The sequence below is a fragment of the Oryctolagus cuniculus genome, chromosome 9 (assembly GCF_964237555.1).
Source record: "Oryctolagus cuniculus chromosome 9, mOryCun1.1, whole genome shotgun sequence".
In the NCBI taxonomy this organism is placed as follows: Eukaryota; Metazoa; Chordata; class Mammalia; order Lagomorpha; family Leporidae; genus Oryctolagus; species Oryctolagus cuniculus.
This window is the reverse complement of record NC_091440.1, coordinates 90,117,985-90,133,587: the sequence shown is the minus strand read 5'-3', so window position 1 is coordinate 90,133,587 and position 15,603 is coordinate 90,117,985. Positions and strand designations below refer to the sequence as shown.

General features: G+C 55.6%; 1 long non-coding RNA gene across 1 annotated transcript; it reads left to right on the top strand.

Moving 5' to 3' along the window:
- Positions 1 to 3,657: 3,657 nt before the first annotated feature.
- On the top strand, positions 3,658 to 13,157 carry LOC138843839 (uncharacterized). Its single transcript, XR_011378892.1, has 2 exons — positions 3,658 to 5,101; positions 7,197 to 13,157. It is a non-coding gene; the product is annotated as an uncharacterized lncRNA (long non-coding RNA).
- Positions 13,158 to 15,603: the final 2,446 nt, after the last annotated feature.

Genomic DNA, 15,603 nt, shown 5'->3' with positions numbered 1-15,603 from the left:
TTCCCATAACATCCCAGGGGGTCTTGGGATGCATGCCCCTCCTGGGCAGTGAGATCCTGGGGAAGAGGAAGCACCCGGGCTGGCAGCTTTGCAGGCTGGAGCCTGAGTCCTGCCTCCCAGCACTTGGGGTCTGTGGCATCCCTGGGGCCATGATGGGGTCAGGCTCTGGGGCTGCCAGTGTATTCACCACTCAGGGGCCCTTTAAATCCACGTCTGCACATCTATGTCCCTGTGTCTTGGGGGGCTGAGGGGGGGCCAGGAAGGTGGAGGGCATCGTCTGCTTCTTGTCTCTGGACCAAACTGTTCACAACACTCAAGCAGCCTGCTCTATGTGAGCCGCCCCACCCTAGAGGCCCTCGGGGCACCCTCAGCTCCTTCCTCTGAGCCCAGGCAAGGTGTGGTCCCAAGAGGAGGTGGCCTTCCAGGGTCTGAGCAGTGTCCCTGTCCTTGGCCTCAGGGACACTCCTGTCCCCATGCCTCCCTCCAGCCTAGGGCGCTGGGACGGTCCAACTGGCTGTGACAGGGGGCCGCTGTGTCAGACTCCTCCCAACCTTGGTCAGTATCCAGTCAACCCCTATCCATATCCACACAAGCGTTTCCACACTGACCAGGCACGCTAGCCCTGCGCCCTCTCCCTCAGGGCTGCTGGACACTCTCCCCAGGGCACCCTCACCTGGTGCACAGAGCCCCCCAGGGGCAGCCTGGCCTTCCAACACACAGAACAGGCCAGGTGGGCAAGGAAGGCACCAGCTCACATCCCGAGCTCCTCTCTTTGCATTCCAGGTGCCAGCCGGGCAGGGCCACTGTCTGGGGTCCTTGGTGCCAGCAGGGCAGAAATGGCCAGGGGGGCACAGGTCACCAAAGGGAAGTCCCTCCTGGAGGAAGAGGGATCTGTCCAGGCTGAAAAGCTGAGGGCAGGGGCTTTGCTCCATAAATGTCCCTTCCTGGCCTCCCTGAGCCTCCTTCTAAGGAAGCTGACCGGGAGGTCAGTGTCCCTTTGCGGTCTCCTCTGGGAATTTAACTTTTTGGGAAAACGAAAAATGTTAAATTGTTTTTCAGTCAAAACAATCTCAACTATTGTTATACAGCTTTAATTGTGGTAAGGGACACCCATGTACCCATCTATGTATCTATCTACCATCTGTCTTTATCAATCTATTTATCGATTATTTATCCATCCATCATCAATCATCTAAGCAATCAATATGCATATCTGCCATTTATCACCTACCAGTCATCTACATAGCAAACAGCATTCCCACATGACACAGTTAACCATCGCCTAGTATCCCCCAGGTTGATCTGCTGTGTCTCTGTCTGGTTACTTTCCCATTACTGGTCCTTTGTGTTGTTTTCTTTATGAAAATTTGCAGTATTTTGAACATTTTTCTTCCATTCAGGTTCTCTCCCAAGTTGGAATTATTATTACATTGATGTCTGAGAGTTTTGCAAGGAATTCTAGGCCCCAGGCTGCTGCAGGGGGCGTGGACTCTGCCCGATATCGATGTAGTGGGTGGCTCCAGCACGTGCCTGGACGCTCCCTGGTTAGTGAATGCACAGGGTACCCACATGGCATTGCTTCCTGTGACTTTTCCTAGCTGACATCACACCATTGATATTCCTCCCCCTTGCAGGGGAGCCTGCACATCAGCCACTGGGCCCAGCATCTCCTCATTACCCAGGTTTACTGCCTGCATTTCTCTGCTGCTGGAATTTCAGTCCATCTTTGCCAAGCTGCTCTGCCTCCACCAGGCCAAGGGCAGGATCTGGTCCCTCTCTGGAGTCCTACTCACCGGGGATGCGATGGTGGAGCCAGGCCCACAGTGATAGCCAGGGTTGCACAGCCCTTGGGGCTTGGTCAGACCAGTCCTGCCACAGAAAGCCCCAGGGGGGCACATCTGGCAGTCCTCCAGGCGGGCAGCCCCAGGAGCCTCTCGGAAAGTACCCTGGACAGGGAGAAGGATCCACTGAGGTCATGATCCTGAGGACAGAGTGGGACTGCCACTGGGCAGCCCAATCTCTCTCTTGGGGGGGGGGCAGTGAAGCAGGCTCATCCACTCCCCTTGGACACATAGTGGGAGGAGACAGGTTAGTTCTGTCCAAGGACAGCCCCCATGACACACACATTAGGGAGGACAGACAAGTCCACAGACCCTAAGTGCTGGACTGCAAAATGCCCACCCAGTGAGGAATGCTGTAATTAGAACTGCTGCCCAGCAGACCCCGGCTGGCTGCAGGGGACAGGGCCCCAGCTGCAACTGCACAGGGAGAAGGGGGTGTCACAGCTGGGGAGGCTGCCCCCGCAGGAAGCTCCACCTATGCCTGCTCTCCCAATCCCCTGAGCCCCTCCACCTCCCTCTTCCCTTCCTCCCATAGGGGTAGGGTCCACTGCTCTCAGGACCTCTGGTCAACCTCCCTATCAGAAACCAGCTGCAGGAACATGAGTTGTGGTCCTCCCACACATGGTGGAGCTGGATGTGGCCGTGTCAGAGCAGAGGGATGCCCGGCTGAGGGGTCCAGAGCCTTCCCATGTGGAAACCCAGACCCAGCTGCAGGGCCTGTGGGCGGTCTCACCTGGGGGCAGGGGATGGACAGTGGGCCGGGGGCTGGGCAGTAGTGCCCAGGAGGACACGCCGTGGGACCTGCCATTCTCGTTCGGTTGCAGAGATTTCCTCCTGGGCAGTCCTGGCACTGGAGACTTCCTGGACCCTGGAACGGGGTTGGCCATCAAGCTTCTAGATAGATTCTGGCCAGGGACGGGGCTCAGGAATGTGTGAGTGTGAGTTGGGATTTGCTGGCTAGGCCCTGAGTTCTGTGTGGGCACCTCCCTCCTGAGGAAGGCAGAGGCTGGAGGAACCAGGTGCTCTGAGAGCATCCAGCTTGGTCAAGGATTACTGCTGCCTGGAGGAGGGGGGCTTGGGATTGAGACACTGAGAGTCCACGAGTTCAGGTCACTTTGTGCAATCACCAGGTCCCTCCATAAAGAGAAGCTGGGCATGAGGTTGCTAGCAGAACAGTGTGGTATTTATGTAATGCGACTTCCCCTAGAAACAGAAATGCAGGCACTCTCATTTCAATTGTGCAGGAAGCAGGTGTAGCTGGGCAGTGGAGAAGACTCCCATTGTTCCTCTAGGCCTGCACATAGTAGGCTCCTCCTCATTTTTTAGTCCCTGGTGTTAGGGGGTAAAATGAAGGTTTGATGTCCCCACCACCTGTAACTTCCTGCAGAGGGAGCCAAGGGTGACACCCACCTCAGGCAGGATCAACACAGTGACACTGCCTGGGAGGCAGAAGTCAGCACAGGAAGCTTTGTGCAAGTTCCGAGGAGGTCTCTGAGACCCCACCCAGGACCCTTCTTTCCTGTCCCTGGCCACCAGTGGGCAGGGTGTGATGCGGCTGTAGGTGAAGTCCAAGCCAGGCTGGGGCAGCTCCCTCCTGAGCAGAGAGCAGTGCTACCTCTGTCCAGAGTCCCTGTCATGGGGTGGGTGGACGTGGACATGGTCCTGCACAGCTCCCCAGGCCACTCCAGTCCTCCCTCTTTCCCATCCTTTCAGGAGAAGCATTTTCTCCCCCACACCCACGATGGATCCCAGGCTGGCCCAGGAGGAGATTCCACACCAGTCTTCCCACTCCCTCCCCTCTGGCTGGAGGAAGTGGCTGGGGGTCTGCCCAGGCCCTAGGATCCTCCTGGAGGTGACAGTCCCTCAGTGGCATGCTGTCTGCTAGCCTGGAGCTGAGCTCAGGGGAGTCACCGACATGGCTATATCCTCCCTGGCGTGGGCTCCCCAGGGAACTCTCTTTTCTCTCTTGCCCATAGGAGCCTCCTGGGCCCTCTGGGGATGGATGTGTCTCAGGCACACTTACAGAGAAACTGCCAGCATGGCAGGGCTGTGGCATGACGGTTCCTGGCTCAGGACAGTGGTGACCCTCGGGGCATGGGGCACAAGCTGCGGCCATCCTCGCACCTGCTCCTTGGCAGTAGGTTCCCCTGGAGGAAGAGCAGAGTGTCACAGCCTTGGCAGAGGTGGAGCCCTGTCACAAGGGTTGCCCTGTCTGCAAGGTCAGGGGTCCTCCCTACCCCAGCCTCCCCTCAGTGCCCCTCCCCCATGCCCCTTCACTGGCCCTGGGGGGTCAGGACTGTATCCAAGACACGAAAACCAGGCTAACTGGCTCCTGCTGAGTTTCCTGGGCTTCTCCTTGCTTCTGCTCTCCTCTTGGTGTTTGTCTCTGTCTCTCTCTCTTTCTGTCTTGTGTCTGTTTCTATCTCTCCGCCTCTGTCTCTGTGTCTGTCTTTCCCTACTCTGACCTATTTGTAAGGCGTCTTTCTATGACAAGGCAGTCGGGAGACGCATGCTGGGCCTGTTGTTCATGCTGCAAATACCCCACTCCTTGCCGTCAGCCTGGCGGTTTGCTCATGAAGCCCAGGCAGGGCTGTGGTGTGAGGTCCTGTTTCAGTCTCTGCCTGCTCTGCTTCACCCTTTCTGCCTTTCTGCCATGCTGAGGTTTCGCCATTCTCTCAAATTCAATACATATCCCTTACATTGTCTGATTGTGTGTTTTTCCCCGTTGAAGTCTATCTATACTTGATATAAAATTTATTTTGATGAATGCTATTTCTACTTTTTTTAAGATTTGAGGGGGCAGAGAGACAGAGCGGGAGAGCTCCCACCTGCTGATTCCCTCCCCAAATTCCCACCATAGCCTGGGCTGAGCCGAGAACTCAGTCCACGTCTTCCACATGGGTGGCTGGGACCCAACCTGAGCCATCCCCTGCTGCCTCCAAGGATCTGCATCAGCCTGAAGCTGGAGGCAGGGGTCAGAGGTGCGCATTGAGCCCAAGGGCTCCCCCTGTGGGAGGTGGGCACCTTTGCTGCTAGGACAAATGCACCCCTGTTTTCACCTTTTACATGAAGAATGTGGATGGTTTTTCTTAAAAACAAAACTCTGAAGCCTTCTTTTTGCCCAGAGGAACAGAAGGCACATCTGAATGAAACAGTCGAATCCACAGAGAATGGCAGAGCTCTGCTGAGCACTGGGAAGCACAGGCCTGAGGTGCTGGGCTCTGGGCTGGCAGCTGAGGGACAGCTTCCTCATCAGGCAGGTGAGTGGACAGGGTGGTAGGAGGATGCCCTTCCCACCCAGCCCCGATTCTGGCCATCAGTGAAGGCAGAAGGGCACCTCGTGCCTTGCCCAGCTCCTGCAGCCCAGGCCAGGTTCTTGCTCCTTCAGTATGTGGGTCATGGTGGTGCCCGGCACCTGCTGCACCTGGAACCCTGGCCTAGCTCAGACCATTCCGGAGGTTTCTGCTTCCACCAGGCTGCTGTGTCCTACAGGCAGGCTGGGTGCACCCCTCTCTATACATTTCTGGAACAGAGTTGGGCTATGGTGGGGACGCGAGGGAAGATGAGGACTTGGCTTCCGGACAGCCCCAGTGCCTGGGCTCTCTTACCGTGGGCAGGGCACGGGCTCTGTGGTTCCATCAGGGCAGAATGCTCCTGGGGGGCAGGGTGCACAGTCCTCCAGCTGGGCACTGCCTGTCTTGGGGCTGTAGGTGCCTGCAGGACAGAGGAGCTGGGTGCCCAACTTTGTGCCTGCTTCAGAGAGAGGAAACATCAGAGAAGGGAGGGGGCTCAGACCTGTGTAGGAATGGCAGGAGCAAGGGGCCTGCTCCCCTGAACCCATCCACAGGACCCACCCTTGTCTGGGCTGAGAGGCCCCATGGTCCCCTTCAGGATGCCAAGCCTCAGGGTGCTCAGCAGCTGGCATGGCCCCTCCAGTCTCATGCTGCTGGAGACCTGCTCCTTCCATTCCTCCTCCTCCCAGGAGGCCTTAATGCCTCTCGCCTGCCACGTCATCTGCTGCAGAGGAGGGGATGGGCCAGGGGCATTCTCCTTTCACACCTCTGGCATTTGCCTGTGATCTTGCCCAAGTTAGAGCCCTAGTCCCTCATCCTGGGGACAGTAATGCCCAGCTCTGCTTGTCCCTGAGGTTTGCTTGGGCTCCACTGACACAGAACCAGCCCTTGGGACAGGGTGCACACTCCTGGCTCCTGGTCCATCCTGTCCAATTACTCCAGCTACCTAGGGGCCACTGGAAGTGGGTTGGCCCCTTGGTGCCTGGGGGACTGTAGTGGCCAGCTGGGCAAATATGAAGGAACAGCTGGGGTCCCTGTTTCCTACAAATGGACCTGGACTAGGCCCAGAGGGAGCTGACCTGCTCCAGCTACCTCCCCTGGCAGGTAGAAGGGACAGCAGTTGGAGCTTTGCGTTGGCTTGGGGTGTTGAGGGGTCAGCAGTTCCTCCCACCCCAAGGCTATTTCATTTGGGCAGTGGGAGGGAGTCGAGTGCAGAACTGGGCCTGTCCTCACTCCACAGTGGCCAGCTCCCATTCCATGCAGCCTCACTGTCCTGCACTTGGTTTGGCCTCACTCAGAAGCACAGCCCAGGGGTGGCTGTGATGGGAACTCTCCCATCTGCTCAAGCCCCTGTTTCCCCATCTGTAAAATGGGTTCATCACAACACCTGCTCTGAACCTGGCTGAGAGGACTGAATACCATGTTGTCTAAGGCGCCAAGGCTCTGAGCACAGGGCACACGACAAGCCTGGGAGAGCACCAATCTCACCACGAGCAGACCCTGGAAGAGGGGCAATCTCAGGCTGCCCAGCTCATACCCAACCTGCATGCCCCTGCCCTGTAGACCTATTCCTGCCCCACCTGCTTCCACATCTGGTTCTGCAGGCCCAGATGGGGAAGCTGCTGCCCTCAAAAGTGAAGCGAGTGTCTGACAGGGCTTGGTCTCTCATGCTCCGACCCCTGGGACCTGCAGGGTAGGCCCCTCCCCCTCAGGACTGTCCTCCTGGAGAGTCCAGTGTGCCTGGCTATCCTCTAGATAGCAGATCTGGGATGTGCCTGGCTTTCTTGTCTAAGCATCTGCTGTGCTCCTAAGAGCTCTGGGAAAGGCCTCCCCCACTCTGGATTCATTTCAAACCTTTCGTTTATTGGAGCACTGGGGCACTGTGCTGGGCAGGGGTCATGGAGAGCTCGTGGGGCCCCAGTGGCACACATGACCCCTGCATTGCTCCTGGCTCCCTGTCTCGCCACATGATCTCTCTCGCATGCTCTCTAATCACGATGCCATTAGACAAATGGGGCTTCTGAAACTGGGAGCTAAATGAACCCCTTTCCTTTCTTTATAGGTTTCCCAGCCTCAGGGACTTTGTCACAGCAATGTGAAACTGACCAAGGCATGGCTCCCGGTCCCTTCTAGCCCACCTGGATGTCATCAGGTCCCCCAGCCCAGTCTCTCTTACCTGGGGTGCAGGACCAGCAGCCAGGGCTGCAGCCCGAGAAGAAGTAGCCCACAGGGCAGAAGACACAGCCAGCATGCTGAGGGCTTAGCTTCTGTTCAGGGGGACACTGCTGGGGCACAAGGAAACCAAAGGGCAGCTGTGTTGTGACTGACACCCACACCGGACACTGCTGAATTGGAGCCTCCTCTCCGGTATTGGCCTTGTGAGTGTCTTTGTAGCTCCCTTAACCTGTCTGCTCCTCCAGTGCTTTCAAGAAAGGACATGACCTCCATATGTTGTGGGAGGAAGAGCCACTTACGTGGTCCGGGAGCTTTGAGGCTACATGGAGGTTCCTCCGTCTAGAATGTCTGGTAGATCTGCAGTGGCACACAGCAGGCACTGCCAGGACAGCTCTGACGACCCAAAGCCCAGCACCAGACACAGTGTGCAGCAGCGTCAGGTACATGAGGAACTGGCCAAGCCAAAGGGGTGGTCACATCTCTGCTGGCCCTGTATCTCCCTGGCTTCTCTTGCAACGGTGTGCCACGTGGCAATGGCAACTCCGAGTCTCCTGGCAGGTGCACAGGCATCACCTCATTGGTTCCCACAGCAGCCCTCCGTGTGAGCTGAACTTGCTTCCAGGTTTTACTGGCTAGGCACATCCCTGGGGTTTGGAGTCAGGTCGGGACAGGAGTGGAGGCTGCTTCCCAGGAACAGCATCAACACCTGACATACAGGTCAGGGAGTATGGGCTTGGTCCTGACCTCTACAGATTCGTCCTCTTCTGGAGTCATTCCTGCAACCCCCGCTGCCCCCTGCTACCCTCAGGAAGGAACAACTGAAAAAAGGAGCTGTCCCCATCCCCCTGCTCACCTGACAGTCTGTGCCGCTTGCAAGTCTTAGGCTCCCTCTGCATGTTCCCATGTGGTATGGCCACAGCCCTGTGGTGACAACGAGGCTGCTGTAAAGGCCAAAGGAGACTGAGGACTAGGAAAGGCCTTGCATACCAGAGAAATCACCCAGCTATGGGACAGCTGGGCCTGGGTGGCAGCAGAGATGGTCCTGTGACCCTCCCCTCAGTCAGGGGGTGCTGTTGCCCAGCTCACTGCCTGACCCTCTCTCTGCTGTGCCCACTAGGAATGGCTGGGTGGAGAAGGCCACTTGTCCCCAGTTGGACACATCAGAGCTGATGGTCAGTGCTGAGGGTCCTGGGGATAGGTCAGGACAAGCCCTGCCTTGGGGTGTGAGTGCACGCTCCCCAGACCAGGCTGACAACTGAAGGCTCACCCTGGGCCACTGGGGAGAAGGGGCAGGAGCTGTGGGGTCATGAGCTCAAGTGTGATCTCCACGAGGAAGCTCCCCAGCAGCAGCAGCCTTGACTGTGAGCAGAAGGCATCCTTTGGGGGCAATGCAGCTCGCCCAGGGAAGGACTTGCCCAGTTCGGGGACAGGAAGGAGGCAGAGCCCCACCAGAGCTTCCTTCTCCTAGTCCCTCTCTTCATCAAGTTCAAAATTTGCATAGACTGCTTCCTGCCCGGGCTCTGGGGTCTCAGGCCACCGTGGTCCTGGGCACTCATGGCCATCACAGAACGGACTTGCTGGGCTTTCCCCAGAGTGAGGGCAGTCCCATGCTCCCCCTTGCCACCCTCTTTCCTTTTGGGGCACAGTGGCTCCCCTTACTAGAAGCCTGAGGGGCACTGCAGGCGGTACCCAGCCATGGATGGTTGACCAGGCAGGCAGGCGACGAGGCACAGGCAGAGGCTGTCGGTCCCGCCTGGGGAGGAAATGTTTGCTGTCCCTGTGGAGTGCAAAGGAAGGGTATGAGTGCCCGTCTCCTGTTGTTGCAGAGCCCACTCTGCGACTGTGTCTGCCATGGAGCTGCAGCCCAGGAAAAGCCATGCCTGCACTGAGCAGTTACGAAAGCCTTGCCCACCCCAGAATGTGTGTGGCTGGTGCTGAGCAGGGCTGCCTTGGAGACAGTGGCATGGGTCCAGGAAGAGAAAAGCTCAGAGATCCTGTATCAAGGGCCACAGGTGAGAGAGGCCCCCCAGGACCCTGGAAACCTGATGCTTTGAGGAAGCCACAATGGCCCCTGTCTGCACCTGGCTCCTAGAATTTCTAGGAGCTCAGTGTGACATGCAGTCAGCACTACGGAAGAGCAGAGCTGACATTTCATCTGTCTGCACATTAGCCCTCTCATTTTACGTGGGGGAAAGTAGGCCTGGAGAGGGTGCAGGATGGCCAAAGCCATCTCGGGCCCTGGTCGGGGCAGGGGGATTGGCGCAGGCGAGGCTCTGAGTCAGGACTCCCAGTGGCCTGCAGTTTAGCCGGCCTGGGGTGCACATACCCCACCTGCTCCAGCCCTTCCCTCTTAAACCAAAGCTGTGCTGGCACTAAGGACTTCTTTGGGGCTGAAGGCCAAATAAGTGCTGCTTGAACTTGACCTTAGAACCACCCAGTACATCCTTAAAGGGGCACCTGGATATCCTGGGCTCTAGCTGGGAGGTTATGAGTTTGGGGAATAGACATACTTGGCTCAAATCCCAGCTCTTCCCTCAGCCTCAAGCTTTATCACGTTTGAAACTCCAACACAATCCCTACCTCTGAGAATTGTGGACTATACGTGAAAAGGAATTGTGGGCAATAAATCAAAGGATTATGTATATAATATTTGAGAGATTGTACAAAGTTCATGGAAATGCTTACGTAGAAAGGATTTCAAAACTTTTTGCACTAAAAGAAACTTATCTTTTAATTCTGCTTTCCATGAACTTTCTGATGTATCCTTGCAGTTTGAGAAAGCAAACGTGTTTCACAGGAGGCCCAGCGTGGTTCCCTGACACAATGGAGACAGAAGTCCCAGGGAGATATTAGGGCAAGGGGAAGCACTCAAGGCAGCCTGCCATTCAGGGCCCTGGGAGGAGGCACAGAGGGAGAGGAGGAGACCAGAGATGGAGATCCCTGAGAACCAGCAGGCAGTGTGCAGCAGGTGCTCCCCCTGGGACAGGGAGAGGGGAACAGAGAGACTCAGGAGAAGAGGTTGGTGGTACCTGCTCCTCCTGCCCCTGTTTCAGAGCACACCTGGAGGCAATGAACACCACACTTGAGCTTCTTCCCCGGCCCTGGCACTTACCAGTGACCTTGGCCAGGGGACTTACCTCTCTGAGCTGTGTCTTCATCACATCAATTGAGTAGAGCTGAGGAGTAGCTAACAGAATGTAGGTGGATCCCATACACAGCAGACATGCAGGGCGGTATTTGACTGACCTCATTCTTACTCACCTGTGCTGACAATGCCCAGCAGAGGGACCAGGGCCAGCCAGGGCCCAGGCTGTTCCATGTTGGAGCACCACCCAGGAAAAGCTGACCAGAGAACCTGCCGGAATCTAGGCTTGCCTGGTCTGGAGCATGTGACTCAGCCTGCTGCAACCTGACCCAGGAGCATAACACCCTCCCCCTGCAACACAAATACACACCACCATCCCAGAGGCCCCTGGGAGCTATGGCTTCCCTGAGAGCCAGGGTGTGGGGGTGGTGCTGCTCTCCCTTCCACTCCCCTGGCCTTGGGTCCATCCAGAAGAGCATGCCAGGGCAGACCGCCAGGCGCTGGTCCCTGGGGAGACCACAGCTGTGCGATACTGGAATTAACTTGTTCCCTTTCTGTCTTAATTTCCTTGTCTGTCAAGAGGCAGCGAGGAAAGAGGTCCCACTAGGGAGAGCCAGGGGAGTCCATACGCAGGCCCTCAGCATCAGTGAGGCAGTGGACAGTGAGAGAGAGAGAGAGAGACAGAGAGAAAGGTCTTCCTTTGCCGTTGGTTCACCCTCCAATGGCTGCCGCTGCCGCGGCCGGCGTGCTGCGGCCAGCGCATTGCACTGATCCGAAGCCAGGAGCCAGGTGCTTCTCCTGGTCTCCCATGCGGGTGCAGGGCCCAAGCATTTGGGCCATCCTCCACTGCACTCCTGGGCCATAGCAGAGAGCTGGCCTGGAAGAGGGGCAACTGGGACAGAATCCGGCGCCCCGACCGGGACTAGAACCCGGTGTGCTGGCGCCACAAGGCGGAGGATTAGCCAGTTGAGCCACGGCGCCAGCCCCCCTTTCTGTGTTAATTTCCTTGTCTGTCAAGAGGCGGCGAGGAGAGAAGCCCCTCTAGGGAGAGCCAGGGGAGTCTATACGCAAGCCCTCAATAAGACTCCTAGTCCATGCTTTGGTGCAGGATTGGGCACCCACTGTTTTTTCAGCAAGATAAAGATTGCTAAAATGAAAATGTAGAATCCACTATCTCTGAAATGAGAGGGTTTTATTGAGAGGCTACAGATGCTGGCCAAAATAAGGAACTGGGGCCAGCATTGTGGTGCAGCAGGCTAAGCCTGCTGCCTTCCAGGCTGTCATCCCTATGAGCATAGGTTTGTGTTCAGGCTGCTTCATTTCCAATCCAGCTCCCTGCTAATGCACCTGGGAAAGCAGCAGAAGATGGCCCAAGTGTTAGGGCCTGTGCCACCCACAAGGAAGACCTAGGAAGAGTTCTAGTCTCCTGGCTTCGACTTGGCCCAGTCCCAGCCATTGCAACCATCTAGAGTGAACCAGTGGACGGTACATCTCTCACTTGCTCTCCCCCTCTATCTTTGTAACTCTATCTTTCAAATAAATAATAAATGATTTATTTGCAAAAGACTAATAGAGGGTGCTTCTGGGACAAATTTTCTAAAACCACCAGCAACATTTGGAAAACCATTCATTGACTACAAAGCCAGGGTATTTAATAATGTAAATGTGATAAGAAAGCATAAATTGTTTACATTGGACCTACACTGGCTATGAGTGAGAGGGATGGGACAACACAAAGTGGGCCAAGTCCTGGGATGGGGGCGGTCCTGAAGGGGAGTTCTTGCTGCTGCTGGGCTCACTTGTTCTGCAGGCAGGATGTGGCACCACCACATGGCCGATCTCCAGCTGAGAAGAAAGGAGTGTGCAGCAACTTCATCTCGTCTTTCATCCTAAATATGTCTTTTTGATATAAACTCCATGTATTTCTTCCTTCTGCCCATTCTCAGGCCTGTGACTTAATGTAGGGCATCTCTGAATGGCTCTCCTGTCAAGAGCAAAAGACCCCTGTCCTAAGGGCTCACCTTACTGCCCCAGACTTGACCCCAGGGAACACAGCCAGCTGCCATTCCTGTGGCCCACAATGGGCCAGGCTCCAGGCTTGGTGTCTTCCCATTTGCAGTTCCAGGTACTTTCTCAGCAACTGCAGCCAGGGCTGTCATCTTGGTGGAGGCATCGCTGGTAGCTCAGCACAGGTCCTACGTGAAGCTGGGCTCACCCACTCACCTGGACGTGCAGTACCCAGGCATGGTTATAGATGTCCCTATCTTTTTAGGTACCAGGACAGCAGTCTTTGAAGCTGCCACATGGTAGTGGCCCCTCCTCTGTAGAACTCCCCAGAACCTGAGTCTGCTCACCCAACACACAGTATACGAATCACTGACACCAGGGTGGTGCAAGAAAGTATTTTGCAGTGTGGGGATCAAGAGTCGGGCAACTATCACTCAGTTTCCAAACTCTCTTACAGATTAAGGGTGGTGAATCTTATAGGTTAAAGTAGGGCTAGGAGTGGACATTTGGACGCACAGCTAAAATGCGAGTTAGGTTGCCTCCCTGCTCTGTTCCCATATCCAGCTTCCTGATGATATGCACCTAGTGCTGGCTCAGGAATGTGGGTCCTGGCACAGTCGGGGCTCTGGATGGAGTTCTTGGTTTCCAGCTTTTACTGGCCCATCTCTGGTTCTTGCGGGCACTGAGGAGTGAACACTCTTTGTTGTCTCTTTCTGTTTGTCTCTGTGCCTTGAAAATAAATACATTTTTTAAAAATTGTATTTAAATAGATTGAGCAGGGTATCGTAAGCTTCTGTGTGTCCTGGTTGGTAAACAGGGCTCGTGGCCTTCCTTGGAATGGTCAGGGAGAAGAGCGAAGCATGTTCTGAAGATTCTGGCACAGCAACATGGGCTCCTGTCTGACTGGGGTCTAGAGCAGACGGGGTATTTGTTTGATCAGGACCTGGAGTTCCTGTGAAGCCTCTCAGAACACAGTCCATCATCAGAATGTTAACTATGGAGATGGAAATTGAACTCTAGGATTTGCTTTTTAAAGATTTATTTGGAAGGCAGAGTGACAGAGAGGGAGACACAGAGAGATCTTCTACCTGCTAGTTCACTCTCCAAATGGCAGCAACAGCCAAGTCTGGGCCAGGCTTAAGACAGAACTAGGGGCCGGCGCCGCGGCTCACTAGGCTAATCCTCCGCCTAGCGGCGCCGGCACACCGGGTTCTAGTCCCGGTTGGGGCGCCGGATTCTGTCCCGGTTGCCCCTCTTCCAGGCCAGCCCTCTGCTGTGGCCAGGGCGTGCAGTGGAGGATGGCCCAGGTGCTTGGGCCCTGCACCCCATGGGAGACCAGGAAAAGCACCTGGCTCCTGGCTCCTGCCATCGGATCAGCGCGGTGCGCCGGCCGCAGCGCACCGGCCGCGGCGGCCATTGGAGGGTGAACCAACGGCAAAGGAAGACCTTTCTCTCTGTCTCTCTCTCTCACTGTCCACTCTGCCTGTCAAAAAAAAAAAAAAAAAAAAAAAAAAAAAAAAGACAGAACTAGGGACTGCATCCTAGCCTCCCACATGAGCAGCAGGGGACCACGTACTTGGACCACCATCCACTCTCTTCCCAGGCACAAACCAGCAGGTAGCTGGTTTGAAAGTGGAGCAGGAGGGAGTTGATCTGGCAGCCTTGTGGGATGCTGGCATTGTAAGCAGCACCTTAACCATAGTGCCACTATGCTGGCCATGGTGATCTGGGCTCCTGGAGGGCCACCCTGACCATTGTACCACTCCCTTAATTTCATGAGCTAAACTTTAGTGGGGAGTTGACTTGTAAGGTCCATACTGAAGACAGAGCAATTGGGGCTTGATCAAGTCCATGCCACAGGCCTTAGGAATAGAGGCTCTGCTTCTCTCCAGGGCCAAGTGAGGCCAGACTGGGTGAGGACATCCCCTCAACAGCGATCGGGGTGGGTGTACTGCTGACTGTGGCTGCTGAGTAAAAGCCCTCAGTGCAGGCAGGGGCTTGGGGACCCTCAGGGACCCCATGCCTTGGGTTTCACTATTCCCATCACAGTCATACAACTCTCCCTCATCCTTGCATCCAGCCACAAGTTTGCACTTCCATCCCTCTCACCCAAGAGCCATGTTACATTTCTGTTTCAGTGTCACCTACCTGAACAACAGAGGACTCTCTCTGTACCCCCCAACCCATTTCCATCCCAGGTATGCCTGCTATATCATTGCTTGCTATCTTATCTATGTGTTCACAGATTGTTGCTCTCTCCCTACTGGATCCCAAGCCCACAGGTGAAGGCACCTGCTTTGTCTTCCCTCTGTGGTCCCAGTGTGTGCCAAAGCACCTGGCACCTAGTAGGCATCAGGGAGATACTTGGGAAAGAAGTGAAGGAGGGAGAAATACCCCATTGCACCATCTCTGTTAGCTGCAGTAGGTTATTTTCCAGGCTGGCACAGATGCCAGTACATGAAAGAGATGGCCTGCATAGAGGAGGAAAGAAGGGGCCAGAAGCCTCTGATGTCCCCAGCTTACACTCCAAGGCTCAAAGTGAACAGTGCAAAACCCACAGATCTGCCTTAAACCTCTCATTGTCTGATGGATAAACAAAGGCACAGAGAGGTGAATTGATTTGCTCTAGGTCACACAATGAGAGGCAGGACTAGAAGGGAGGTGAGTACCCTGAGCTTACCCTTATAAACTCAGATGGACACTGCTCATGCTGGGGCCACCTGGGGGCCAGTCATCCCAACACCTGCCCCAGTCTCCACCTTCTCAACAGAGGCCTGCAGTGAGCTCAGCTCTGGCTTCTGCCCTGGAACAGATGTCCTGAGTGAAGATTGAGGTTGCAAGCACCCCTGTCTCTGCTCTCTGTGCCCCACACCATCCTGCCTCTGCCTCACAGTCAGTATGGCCACATTTGCTGCACTAGATAAAGGCCAGTGAGCTTTCCCCACAAGAACCAAGCTGTATGCACTTCCTTCTGCATGACAAGTGTTTTGCATTATAGGCGGAATGCCAGTTACAGCTGAATCAGCATATGGCAGGGGGAAGCTGGGAACCAAGACTGCCTAGCAAAGGTTTGGACACAGGAGGAAAGGTGTGTTCATGTGTGGGAGCCGACGAAAGAGCACAGCCTGAAGAGAACAGAACAAGCCGACTGGGTTTCCTGTCAGAACTCCAGTGCCTGTGTGGTTTTCAGGCCTCTGATTCT